The sequence below is a fragment of the Paramormyrops kingsleyae genome, chromosome 1, assembly GCF_048594095.1.
Source record: "Paramormyrops kingsleyae isolate MSU_618 chromosome 1, PKINGS_0.4, whole genome shotgun sequence".
NCBI lineage: Eukaryota > Metazoa > Chordata > Actinopteri > Osteoglossiformes > Mormyridae > Paramormyrops > Paramormyrops kingsleyae.
In genome coordinates, this window is record NC_132797.1 from 32,295,852 (window position 1) to 32,310,710 (window position 14,859).

The window sequence follows — 14,859 nt, forward strand, 5'->3', positions numbered from 1 at the left end:
TATATTGAATACCCAAGTGCTTTTTATAGGATATTTGCGAAAACAACTTATTTTTCTCAAACGGAATAACTCGCAGTCATGGTTGTGTGTCATTACATTATCGCACCGCGCCTATTCTGGATTTTCGCGCGTTTTTGGCATCCCTAGACAGGTGAAAGTGCGCTCTTCAGAGCGGTTTGCGCTGTCAGGGTTCGGCTTTATGTTAGTGGGCAGCAAAGTGCATCCAGCAGATGGCAGCCGGTGCTGCTTGAAGCCGGATCCTGCATCGTTTTCCGTCAGGCTCCCGTAATCATGCCGGCACGCGCTTTATCGTCAGTCAGCCTGAGGAATTTCCTGACGCGTAAAATGCATTCGATTTTGTAGCGCTGACTTAGCTTTCATTCGCTTCACGTTTTATTGCCGTTACGCTGGCTGTAGATGGGATTTAGTATTTTTGCAGTTGCTGTAATATTTACTGTGATGTTTTTCCAAGTGCCTACTCACGATTCCTCTGGGATGTCGTTTAAATTGGTCCTTAAAGTAGAATCGGATTTTTTAGGACAGTGTGCCTGTATTTTGGTAGTATTTTTTATTGTAGTAGCCGTTACCTCCTGTCAGGCTATACATTTCTAAATGTAAAACCGTACACACCGCGGACCTCTGAACACAATTTGAGTTTGTTTATATAGGGGCCCTCCAATGAAAATAGACAATTATAGGGGACCCTATAATGCATACGCACATAAGTAAGCGTCTACCTTGAATCTCTTTTTTTGGTTCGATAATGAGATAATGCCAATATTTCAGTAATTTTAGATACGGACCCCTTGCGGCTGCTCTGCAAATCCCCGGTGCCGAAGATCCACCGCACATTATTATGGCCCGCTAATGGAGAAATGAGTCACCAGTCCTATTTTAGGCAATCTCTGTCGGTGCTATTCGATCTGTTTTATAAAATATATGAAACACAGGAATCTTTGTTGCAGTTCAATTTTTGTTCCATTTTGAAAATAGTAATTGTATTTATTTATACATCGTAATAAATAAAATATATTTTGCGATAAATAACCTTTCCTCTTCTAAGATGCTTTGGGTATAATTGACATCATGTGCTGAATCAGATGACTCACGGAGGCCACATCTGCGCCCACTGATGAATAGGCTGCGCGTTTGGTCGTCGAAGCCAATCACGATCGTATTCTATTTTGAACAATTTCATTAAAAAAAAAGTACGTTCGGGCGTGTAAGTTTACGATGTGAAAGAACTCAATCCTCATCTGTACCTCATTTATTTATAGCACTATGAAAACCCACAGTGTGCTCTTGACGATTTAATAAAGATCCGTATAGTCCGTAATAGTGGAAATAATAATACATCCGTGGGTGATGGTAACCTCTGAGATGCACTGGGAATAATCTCCTTACAACTATACAAAATGATTCGTGAAGAAAAGCAGGCAAGCATCAGCCACGAGGCTGGCATATTACTAAAGGCTTCTCTGACTGGTTGATTCATTTACATTATTTACGGGGAATCGATGTCTGGGTCGTTTCAGATCGCCAGTCTGGGGCCCATATCCTCGCCGTGATCAAGTTATAGCCCCTCTGTGCTGAATTTTCAAATACCACAGGTTGAGCCTGACGAACAGCAGCCTTATGATACATTTCCCAAAATAAATACCCGAGCCCACGCCTGCTGTGTAGCACACAATATGTCAGGGCTGAAAGAAAACACCATGTGAGTGTTTATGACCTGAGCCTGGGTGAGAGGATGCTGGCGGAGGGAGCACTGTGTGACCAGCAGAGGGCGCCCATGTGCGGAGATGCAATCCAACAGACCTACCTTCGCAAATGGGCAGACTTTTCCTGTTTAGCACTCACACACGCACCATCTTTCCCCTACCCCTAGCTAACAGCTCTGCAGGAGTATGTGGGTGTGTTTCCTGGTCATGGACAAAGCTCTTGTTGGGTGCATTTTTATACCAATGATAAAAACGGATGTGCAAGTTGCCAGGGGAACTGTTATACAAGGGGTCAGTTTGTACCTTGTGGGTGACAAGCTGAAGTACACTGAGAACATACACGATAACAGCACCTGAGAGAGACACACAGTGTCTACATACAGTAATTGTCAGCACCTGTAGTCCTTATTCACTGACGTCCTTATATTGGTAAAGATCTTTATCCCCGTCAAGGGTCCAACAATAAGCTCACGGTAAAATCACTGTGACTTCAAAACCGCTGTTACCAGAGTCCTCTGCTACTGAAGGAACAGCCTCCATAGCATTGGAGCTAAATGTGCAGCAAGACCTTGAGTTTGTCAGACTAATAAGCAGCATAATATATTGCTGCACCCACAGGATCATTTAGCTACAGGTTATTAAAAATGTAATCATGACTTTTTTTTTTCCTGTATCCTTTTAAAAAAAAAAATATGTTATGGAGCCAATGGGAAAATAATATTCTTGGAATAATGTAAATCAACTTAGATCCTCAACAGGAAAAGAGGGTGGGTGGAACATAAGTGAATAATAACAGGCAATTGAAATGGAGTATTTTCCAGGCACCTTATACCTTTGCAGAACTGTAATGTACATATCTGCCGAGTTCATAGATGTGTAATAGGAGTTTTAGGCTTAAAAGTGGTGGGAAATGTATTTGTTATATGAGTATGAAAACATGATGTACGCCTGGAGAACATCTAACGGGTTTTTGGGGAGGCGATTATTTTGATAATTACTTTTTAATTAACATTCTGACCACAGAACATTAGTTCAGCTCTGAATGGCTTCTATTACCTGCCTCCACGCCCCCCCCCACACACACACACACACACACAGAGGCCATAATCAGTGACATCTTCCAGAATAGCTGAATCAAACCCTCTCAGCTTAATAGCACCTTTTCAAATGTTTTTTTTTTCACCACTCAATTTTCCTCAGAAAATTTCGCAGAATAACACTGTAACGCAGGTCTAACAGCTCAGAGTCGCTGAGTCACTGCAGGGAGGACGGACCCCGGAAACCAGCCTTACAGAACCGGACCGAACGGAAAACTGCACTGCATGATCCAGACGGAAAATGCACATCATGTTCAGTTTGATTAACTGGCTTTGTTTGGCATCTAAATTCATTTAAATACATATTAATGCATTTTAAAATAATTTAATTAGCAGATGAAACAAGGAAAATTTTTCAAATGAATCCTACAGAAAATTGCACAAGGACCCTCAGCCTGCTTTCCAAAAGCAATTCCATGAGAAAACTTTATTAAAATCACAATTTATTCAATAAGAATAACTAGTCATGACTACACCTCTCTTTTCCAGTCGGTTCCCACCCAACCATACATTGTTTTCTGTGCTAACAGCAGATATTACGGTGTAATGCTATAAGGAGGCAATAACACAGGGTCTGTTATGGCCACCAATGGGAGCCAGTGTGTGTGTGTGTGTGTGTGTGTGTGTGTGTGTGTGTGTGTGTGTGTGTGTGTGTGTGTGGTGGGTGTGTGTGTGTGTGTGTATCCACATCAAAAGACAGACAATCAGAAAGTGGGGGGTGGGGGGCTCTTTCTCAATACCAAGAACGCAGAGATCATACTTGTGCTCTTGGCACGACTGGTCTTTCCAACTTGCCTCTCAAGAATGAACTTGAGGCACAATGGACCATGGGACTTTTCGTGTTTGACGATGATGCAATCGATGCATCCTAGATATTTGGGGTGGGGCATGAATGACATCTGCGGATTATTTTTGCCGTCCTCCATGCCTCTGTCCTTAGTATTGGAACTGGTCTCCGGCAATGGAAGAATAAAACAGGTTTAAAAACAGGTTTGCGAGAACACAAGTATGATCAGGTATGCATATTGAGAAACACTTAATGATCAGTCATAATCATTTTGCAATTTTCCAGATGGGCGGTAACACCTTTGTGAGACCCAGGGTGTTTTGTCTGCCGCCCTCTGGTGGGCACCCTGAATATTCCCTTTAACTGTGACTGGGTCTTCATGGACTCAAACGATTTAGTCTTCATACAAAGATTGCCTTCCTTGGTGTAATATTTTGCTGTATATTTTGCTGTTGAACAAAGATACCGGAATAATGTGTTGAATAGTCAAGGATCTTTACTCAGCCGCAATCTTAGTGCACTCCATGTGAGGCAGTCTTGGGCTTATGGGTAATGTAGTCATTCAAAGAGAGTATTGCACCCCCCACTTTTTGTAAATTTGAAAAGCTGAGCGATCAGCTCAGACCACTCTTACATATGGTGTTGTCTTGAGTGGCTACTATGGTTCTGGTGATAAACTCTTCATGATATTGTGACTTTAGAGTGACTCTAATCATTTAATTTAATTCAATTCATTTTTATTTGCATAGCACAGTTTCACAACATTACATTGTCTCAAAGCGTTTTACACTGTTCCTGTACAAAGGCCCCATTGAGCAAGCCAGAGGCAACAGTGGCAAGCACTTTGGGAGGAACGAGACTCAAAGAGGGAGCCCAACCTCCTGGCCCCAGATTAAGTACTGATTTATATTCTCCAAACTGTTAATCATTTATTGAAAATGGTTGAACAGACCATTTAGTGTGAAGGGTTTCAAAAACATACCAGAAATGCAAGACTTGGGTAAATAGTGGATTAAGTCAAAGCCTCTCTAGATAAAAGCACAGAGAACAATAACACAATTCTAGGTGAATTGTGTGAAAATGCCAGGCTATAGATACGCTGCTGTTCAGCTCCACTGTTACCTTAACAAACAGCTGCGGTGCCCCCAAGGTCGAATTAGGCACTTTATATTCGTATCGCTGATGTCCTGAAAGCCTAATTTAAATTCTCGATGAGCAGGGTTACAGTTGTTTAACGCCTCCATAACCAAAAGGCCAAGTTATTAATGTATGTCAATTTGCGGTAGATGAGGACCGGGTATCGCGAAAGGTGTGTCAGCATGCCTGCGCTGCCCCCTGGAGGTTATTCATCTCCATCAGCCCCCAGTTCCACACCCCTCCACTGCTATCAAAAACATTTTTAAAATTCACATGGCTGCTCTCCCAGACATAGCCTCTTCACCACAAATGGATCAAACATGCTGAACGAGGCACCCACTGAATTTCTGTCAGTGTTCGAGTGAGTGAGTAGAAGCCATGGTGTGGAAAAAGGGAGGGAATGGCCTGTTTCTGTTTATCAATGGTGACTGGACCTCGGCTCTCTGCAGCCACAGACGTATCCTCCTGCCAAGACTGTAATTACATCTATGATGAAGGAAGCCGGCTTCGCTCACCAGAGCTCCGCTCAAGACAGCTGGCACTGGGGGGCTTTTATGTGTGTGTTGTTGGCACGTGGAACAGCTACTGCACAGAGCAGAGGGATGTTTTTGTTGCCTTGGGACATGATGTACAGCTAAACAGTACCGACAGCCATCGTCATTGTCATTTAGAAGAGCCCAATTATTTGGAAAGACAGGACAGAAAGAATGAGGGCGGCATGGGATTCGTCAGGCGACCCTCTTATACAGAGAAACCTGCTCAGCGGGCGTTGCTGATGTCATAATGCAGCAATGTTGCAACGCCACGGCAACGGTGGGATGAGCTCACGGCGGACATAGAGGCAGCTGGAGCCCACACACCGGTGACAGGGCAGCAGGGTAATCACTGAGCCCTGATGATATCAGATCTGCAAGTCTATGACGATTCTGAAAAGAATGTCAGTATATTTTCTGCCGGTAGGCGAAAAAGCTCACAGGTCTCCATCCCAATGTAAGATATCGAACAACGAGAGACCTACTGTAACAAAGGAGATTTCAGGCAGATTCAAATGTTTCAGAATTGTTCCTGAAAATGACACCTTTTAATTGCGTACTTGTGGTTATGATGTGTTTGCTTGTTAATCAGGCTCATGTTCAGTTGACTTACATTTAAATCGCCGTGGTAAATTGCCATATGGTCCCACAGACAGAATTCTCTGGCTTTTCCATTATGCTCCCAGCTTTACCAACAGCACAGCTAAGCCCAAAGCACCATCGCCAGTCTGGATTTTAAATGTGGGTTTGTTTGGGTACCAGAGCAAAGCTCTCAGAGCTCTGCAATTGTGTTTGGACAGAAATACACCTTAGGGTGAAGCTCCCTGCTGTGCTCATGCCCTGATCTCCTTCAGATACACTCTCATAAACACACATATGTGTTTGCGGCTGCTGCTTTTCCTTTGATCCTACAGAACTCCCTCCCGTTCCGAGTAGCCTTAATCTCCACCATTGCAGCAAAGCCCACATCCAGTGAGCGAGTTCCTCCTCCACTGTACTTAAGAGAAATCCAGTCCATTTCAAATTCATGCTGTTGACAAACAACCCAGATAATCCGTAAAGGAGAATCTGGAGAAGCAGGCTGTTGGACCATAGAACAATAGATAGCTTTGAAATACTGGACATTGGACAGCCGAACATGTCCAGATGCAGTTACCTTAATATCTGCATGTAAACAGCAGCAGAATGAATCTGGTCTTTTCATAGTACAGTGATTAAGTATTTACCATGTAAAACCAAATCAAACCTTCGTTGGGTCGTTCAGTTTGAATCTATTAAATCCAGGCAGCAATATGTGACGCCACTGGTCGTTAATTTGTTTAATCACTATCTGAATTTAACATCTGAACAGGCAGTCTGGCTGTCGTTATTTTCCCATTTGCAGCACATAAGATGAGTCAATGACCAGGCCTGTTTATGCAGGAAGGATGTCCCCTCCCTTCTGATTCTGGGTGGCGTGACACTGCTAGCAGCACAAGAATATTCCAATCATGGGACCGTGTGCAGGTCCATTTGGGTTCTGAGGTGCCCCTGAGCGTCACCGTGGAAACCACAAGCCTGGTGTTTCAGTCTCCATGCTGTTCTCCGTCTCCCTGCTCCACACGGCCATATTAGGCAAGCAGAGAGTTTAGTTCCACAGTGTCTCGCAGGTGCACAATCTACTTCAACTTACACTCACCTAAAGGATTATTAGGAACACCATACTAATACGGTGTTTGACTCCCTTTCGCCTTCAGAACTGCCTTAATTCTACGTGGCATTGATTCAACAAGGTGCTGAAAGCATTCTTTAGAAATGTTGGCCCATATTGATAGGATAGCATCTTGCAGTTGATGGAGATTTGTGGGATGCACATCCAGAGCACGAAGCTCCCGTTCCACCACATCCCAAAATGCTCTATTGGGTTGAGATCTGGTGACTGTGGGGGCCATTTTAGTACAGTGAACTCATTGTCATGTTCAAGAAACCAATTTGAAATGATTCGAGCTTTGTGACATGGTGCATTATCCTGCTGGAAGTAGCCATCAGAGGATGGGTACATGGTGGTCATAAAGGGATGGACATGGTCAGAAACAATGCTCAGGTAGGTCGTGGCATTTAAACGATGCCCAATTGGCACTAAGGGGCCTAAAGTGTGCCAAGAAAACATCCCCCACACCATTACACCACCACCACCAGCCTGCACAGTGGTAACAAGGCATGATGGATCCATGTTCTCATTCTGTTTACGGCAAATTCTGACTCTACCATTTGAATGTCTCAACAGAAATCGAGACTCATCAGACCAGGCAACATTTTTCCAGTCTTCAACTGTCCAATTTTGGTGAGCTCGTGCAAATTGTAGCCTCTTTTTCCTATTTGTAGTTTGAGTGGTACCCGGTGGGGCCTTCTGCTGTTGTAGCCCATCCGCCTCAAGGTTGTGCGTGTTGTGGCTTCACAAATGCTTTGCTGCATACCTCGGTTGTAACAAGTGGTTATTTCAGTCAAAGTTGCTCTTCTATCAGCTTGAATCAGTCGGCCCATTCTCCTCTGACCTCTAGCATCAACAAGGCATGTTCGCCCACAGGACTGCCGCATACTGGATGTTTTTCCCTTTGCACACCATTCTTTGTAAACCCTAGAAATGGTTGTGCGTGAAAATCCCAGTAACTGAGCAGATTGTGAAATACTCAGACCGGCCCATCTGGCACCAACAACCATGCCACGCTCAAAATTGCTTAAATCACCTTTCTTTCCCATTCTGACATTCAGTTTGGAGTTCAGGAGATTGTCTTGACCAGGACCACACCCCTAAATGCATTGAAGCAACTGCCATGTGATTGGTTGATTAGATAATTGCATTAATGAGAAATTGAACAGGTGTTCCTAATAATCCTTTAGGTGTGTGTATAAGCTCCAGTTAAAAACATCTGTTTCAGGAATGTTATAATACATCATCTACTTCATATGGTTGCTCGTGTTTTTGTTGCTCTGTTCTGTGGTTTTTGTGTTCAGTTATTTGTAAAGTCCCCTTGATTGTGAGAAAGGCATAAATAACATGCCTCAGGTTATCATGGCCTGAAAAAAAAAGTGGAAAATAAATAAATAAACAAATCCACGCCTTTCCACCCCATTGTGCTCAATACCTGACTGTCTTTGTCCCCCCCCCCCCTACTCACGTTATCCTGCTGCAGTGCTACCCAGCTAGCCCCTGTCCCCTGTGTGCGGTATGACCTTTATTACAGTAAATTATAATTGTTTTCATTTATTATTAGTTATTGATGTCTCATTCTGTGTAATTTTAAAATTAAACTTTATCAAAGGCATGTATCTACATGAAAAGCAAGTTATATATATTGTATTTCACTGGTATTGTCCCTGTACTCTGCATGATGACAATAATCTGATCTGATCTTATCTGATATATGGTGTTCGCTATTACCCGTGGCAGGCCTTGAAGCATATCCCCACGGATACCGGGGTATTACTGTACAGATGCAGTATTCACACCAATGCCTGTCATCCTTTATGGGTCAGAGCTGCATGTTGTTGATCCTTAATGAGCAAGGCCCCTGTCCACCGAGCCTTACAAATCGCAGTGGTCTGCTTACCCAGCTCCAGGCTGTGCTTCTCACACTGCACTGACCTGTGTAGAGGCTCACAGATTCCTCTGGCTTGTCTATTTGCCTCACGTTTAAAGCCTCCCCCCCCCACCACCCCCTGCCTTTGTCACAGACTGACACAGCACCTGTGCTCCTAAGCGCACTGCCTCGATACCCCCCAGAGGATGCCACCAGAAATGGCAGTCATGTGACAGGAAGTAAACATCGGCGGCATCACATTGCCAGGTTTAGCTCAAAGCCTCCTTGGATGTCTGGTAGAGTTAATAACCACAGAGGTTTGTGTTTGCCTGTGCTTCATATCCCCTTGGACTCATATCAGTCTTTCTCATCTCAGAAGAATGAGGTCCTTTTAAAGCCCTCTGTTTATGAGAACTGATGGCAGTACTGTAGATAGTCACCCGCGTTCCATGGTCCCCCTCCTGCTCTGTCACTCACTGCTGCCCACCCTCACCTTGTACCCCTGCCACCGAAGGCAGGACGGACCATAGCATCCTGTGATCTTAGCCCAGCCCCTCATGCTCCTGGGGAGAGTGAGGTCATCCACGCCACGCTTCACTGGCTCATTCCATCACTGGAGCTGCCGCAGGCATGGACTTGGGACGACGCCCCTTGGCACCATCAGTGCCGTGGCGACCCGCTCTGCTCACAGCTCTGCTGCCGAGATTTCTGTTCTCTTATCTAGGAGCTCGAAGCCTTGCAGTGTCTTGGAGGCCACGTTGCATGAACATAACTTACAGACATTCGGCTAGTAACTATGGGAGTAACCATTTTAACCATATGTACGGGATGAGACATTCTTCACCAGGCTCTGTGCTTTTTATAGCCAATAATTTAGGAGCTGAATATTCATTAGAGTCTGTTCATTTCCAGATGTCTACCCTACGTCAACGGCAGGAGGAATTTTGATCAGAGAGATCCTAACGGGGGGTGGGAGGGCCTACAGGGGGGGCTCACCTGCAGTACGGCCAAGGGGATAAAGTACTGCGGGGTTGAGGTCTTTACCCATTCAAGCAGGTCCAGGGTGAGGCATATTCCTGCTGCCAGAAGCTGAATTTTAAGTGGGAGGGGCAATGTGGGAGGGGTTTATAACGAGGGGTCTGTTATCATCTGTTACCCTACTCCTCAATATAAATGACATTGCTACTCTCACTCGACTCTGGGCTCCCGGCTTCAGTTCAAGGGGTTGTATTTGCTGGTTATGATTTTTTTGGGGGGTTACAGTTCCCCCACCCCCCATAATTTACACTCATGAATAGGGCAGCACTGATATCAAGACCTACATCAAAGGGATACTCTCTGCAGGGCTGAACGAAAAGCTACATGCTAAAAGGCCAGTGGGGGACCTTCCCGTGTACTTCTCAGTAAGTACTGTCCCAGTTAGCTATCATACTGTATGTCTGTTCAGCTGTGAGTTTTAGCGTATGCTAATTTCTGAACACCAAAGTATCTGGGAAATCACACTAGAAAATCTGAACATGCACAGAAATGACACAACGGTAATTTGAATGACAGCTGTAATCTGTCTTTGCTCATTTACAAAAGAAACCTATTGTGATTCATTGGACATGTAAGTACAAAAGAGAGATCTGCTGTGAGTAATCACGCATCCCTGAGGAATGGCACTGTAAGAGAAGAAGATGCTTTCTGACAGAAGGCCCCACACCGTCCTGACGGCAGCTGATCTGAGTATTGTGATGAAGAAGTAATTATCCGAAGACCACACTAAATTTACGACATCTGCTGTGGTTAAATGTGGTGCAACGTGTGTCAGTGAGTGTGTGAGCGTTAGGGATTGTGGGGGGGGAGGTGTAATTTACTCACCCTGAATTCAGGGTCTGGCAGAGATGAGTTTTCAGACGCTCCCTGTGGTGCAAGGAGCAGACGTCCATGGAGGGGGGGGGGGGGGGCGCATCGCCCCCTACGGGCCACCGGAGGCTGATCAACGGCCAGCAGGATGCCTCGCACTGTAATGTTGGATGAATTGGTTGTGTCATTTTATGCTGCCACACTAAGAATCTACAGGGATGAATGGGCTCAAATTTCTCAGAGACTAATGCCACCCCCCTAAATATGCAAGACAGCTGCCACAGGGGAGGGGAATGGAGAGGAGATGGTCCCAATCTCCACTAGAGTGGAGTGGAGATGATCTGAGATGGTTTTAGGGTGAGCCTTTCTGCGTTTGTCTCAAGTGAGCTCAACCCTTGCCTCTTCACCGGCCGCCTCTCCGTCACCCTGGCGATCATCACCAGCCATCTGCTCCAGGAATGGAGCCCCACCTGCCGTGTCGCCGCCCTGCTGGTCCGCCCCAGCTGGCCGTGTGACAGAAATGGCTCACCGGAGCCAAGAAACGGAAACGCTGGGCCGGGGTACGGAAACACGCTCAGCCTCAATCTTGTACTCTTCTTATTTTGCTTTTTCTTTCCTTCTTTTTTTGCTCCAGGTGCCAAGCGCTGACGCGGCAGGCTGTGAAAAGAGCTCGGCCAGAGCTGAACGTCGAGCCGGATGCAGATTGACTCACCCCGGGAGCTGCCAGGACACCTGGGCTGCAAACACACTCCGGCCATTTGTTTACATTACAGCCCCAGTTATTTGTGGCAGCGGTTTGGTTGCCAGGGTAATCCCGCTCTGCGCACCAGTGAAAGATCTGTGTTGCCTTGATTTCTACCGATCGAAGAGCGTTCCCTTCGGAAGGCAGCGTGTGGCACATTAACCCCATAAATGCCAGCTGACCCTGAAGTGACCCCTACTCCCTGAGTTAGACCCACTATGTATCCACCCTCCTCCCTAGTATTAATATCCAGCTCTTAAGTTTCGAAAGGAATATAGTCTCTGGCTCCCTTTACTGCTCTCTTTAGCATCCATCACTATACTCCATCTGCAGTACTCAGTACTGATACTCTGCATTCTGACCTAAAATCTAGATATCTAGAAGATATCTCCTCTAAATTAAAAGTAACACAAAGGCTGAAATACCCTGAAATGCGAGATGGTTTTGCCTAATATGATTTTGTTCTTCTTTCTTGCTTGAGTGCCCAGGATAATTACATGTCTGACTTCATTGTCTCCGGCACTTATAGGGGGAAGTACTGCACATGCAGACTGAATCAGCTTTTAAAAACCCAAGGAAGCTCCTTGTTTCCCATTTGGGATATCGGACATAATTCAAATCGATCTGGTTATACTAGTGAATCTGTTCTGTTTGGATTGCATGTGTACCCTATACTAAAACATTTATTACGGCCTTATTGAATATGAAAGTGTTGATTGAAAAATACATTGACCCGCTTGGTCGGATGATCTCCTTCACCTAATGATTTTAACGATGTTACCTGTCAGTCGTAATGCGGACATAACCCGCAGTCATTACCCTTTCCAGGAAGATAAGCTAGCATCTGACCTCCTAATGGAATTGGGAATCAGGAGTCTTGCAGTCCTCCTCCGCAGCTGCAGAACACACATGCCGTTAACCGTGTGTGGAGTGTCAGGCACCCTGAGAGACACCCTGCAGCAGCCCTTTCACAGACCGGTTATATCCTATCGATTCACCGTTTCTCTGACCAAACGTGTCCTGGAGGCTTCAGATCAGTTCTGAAAATACACGGCCGAATTGGATTTTACACCATAGCAGAGGATTGCGATTTATTAGGATGGTGACATGTTTGACGGTCATGTTACACTGGCCATAAACCAGTAATAAATGGTGATAGCATGGAGTGACTGCTGGGAAATGCGGTCACGGCTCCTAACATCTTTCGCAACCCAATTGAACAGACACTTGCGGGTGGAGAGATACGCTGCTGCCAACAGTAACTGGGACATTAGCTGACGTCGTCTGGCCTGAAGGTTGAGCCTCAGAAGGTCCTTCCTCCAGGGGTGAGGCAGTGTGGGGACAGTGGGTTGGACCGCTATGCCTGGGAAGTTCTTGGTTAATAGAGTGCTGTCACCATTGGACCCCCAGTGGCTCTAGGGCGTGTGACCCAGCATATATCACTTTGGATAAAAGCATCTGCAAATTTAATGCTGTTGTTCTTCTGTGAGGTTGCTGTTCGCCCCTCTGCTCATGAACCTGGCCTGGACCCCTCCAGGCTGGGAGAGACACAAACATGGCCATGCCCTCACGCCGACATGTGGGTCGCCGGAACGTGCATCATCAAGGAGCGCAAGTCAGACTTTGCCATGATGCCTGTTAATGCCTGTGGCAGACGGGAACATGATGAGCCGTTTTGACGTCGGCTGCGAGACGCATTAATGGACGTCGTTGAATCGAGTCATTAAGTCTCACTGCTTCTGCCTTTTGTAAAGCAGCGCATGAAGGTTGTTATGATGGACGTGGTTTGGACAGGGAGACAAATGAAATAATGGATCTCATTAAACAATCTGGTCATGGACAATGAATTCCTCCCAATGAAGCATAATGATATAACACCGCCCCCTGGGGGAGGGGAACAGCCCCGGGGGTACAGGTTCGAGTCAGACCCTGGCATCTGCATGTTCGCAGTTCCTCCTACAGCTAAGACATTTGCCACAGTCAGTGTCCCCTGATAAGCACCCGGATCACCAAGGCTTTGATCAATAAAGAGGATGACACAGCAACATGAGGAAGGAGGTACCAAAAAAAGCAAATTCTGCTGGTTAAACGGAGAAAGATGTGGGGGATCTGAGACAAGCACCTCGGTGTCCATCTCCACACGCTGGTGATCTCTCGCTATGTCCACCACACGGCGTTCACTTAGAATGCCACCAGAAAAATGACATAAATTAAGTGCATTAGATTAATTAATTACATTGCTTTAATGAATGCAGCAGCTCCCTGTTAATAAAAGAAGAAAATTTACAGTCTGAAACCTGATAGTGTCTCATGCCTTAGTACAGATTCTCACACAATAACGGGCATATATGTTGGTCAAACTGCAAATCAAGATGCTATTAGAGTTAGAACTAGGGCAGGATTAGGTTTAGGGTTAGGATTATGGTAAAATGCTCTCCGTAAAAAAAGTTGGCAAACCCTGGGTCAGTGTTGAAAGCTAAAGGAGTGTGTATATACTGTATATATAAAAGTATATGTAAAATGAGGAAATGGTGAATTGTTAATCTTTTTACATTTAGACATCTGGATAAATATCTAATTTCTCACTGCTTTGTGTGTTTAAGTTTGACACAACACTGCTCTGAAAGTGAAACGAGTCCCTGTGATCAATACGCTGCTGGGGATTTGGTCTGTAATATCCATTGTAGTGTCAACACAAGCTGTTGATGAAACATCTCAGAGCTAATCACTATGCTCTAAGAAGCTTCCACTCCTCTGGGAAATGGACACGGGAAAAGTTACCTTCAACGAAACACCACAACTTTTCAGTTCAATCTTCTTTTGACCAAATAGACCAAATAAAATACCACCTTCCTGAGTATTTACCTTTATTACGGAGTTTGACATAACTGAAAACAACATTATTGTTAACTGCTGCTGTATGATGCCATACGCAGAGTGTAAAACAGCCTCAAAGTGGGTTATCAATGATCAAGCTGATTGTGCTTGTAAAACTGACTATAGTAGAAAATCTATCTTTTCACTTAGTTACTTGAGTAAAAAATCATATGAGTAGTAAAGGATGTTTTGTTAGTATATTTCATCCATTGTAATGAAATGGACTCATAGACTTCTGGTAAAACCGTATTGTATTGTTTGTTCATTAAATTGGAGCACATTCATGCCACACCCCTGTCTGCACCCCCCTCCTCTCTGATTTGGTGTCTGTCTGCTGGCCCCACCCACTTCATTCATTATTAGCTTCACCTGTTCTTATTTGAATCTCTGTATTTCTCAGTATGCGTACTTGACCATACTTGTGTTCTCGTGTGTCCGTCTTATGTCATCCTCCATTGCTGATGACCATTTCCAATACTCAAGAAAAGAAGTACAGAGGACAGTAAAAATCCCTGGATATGCTCCCCCCCACAAATATGAAAGATACATCAAAACTG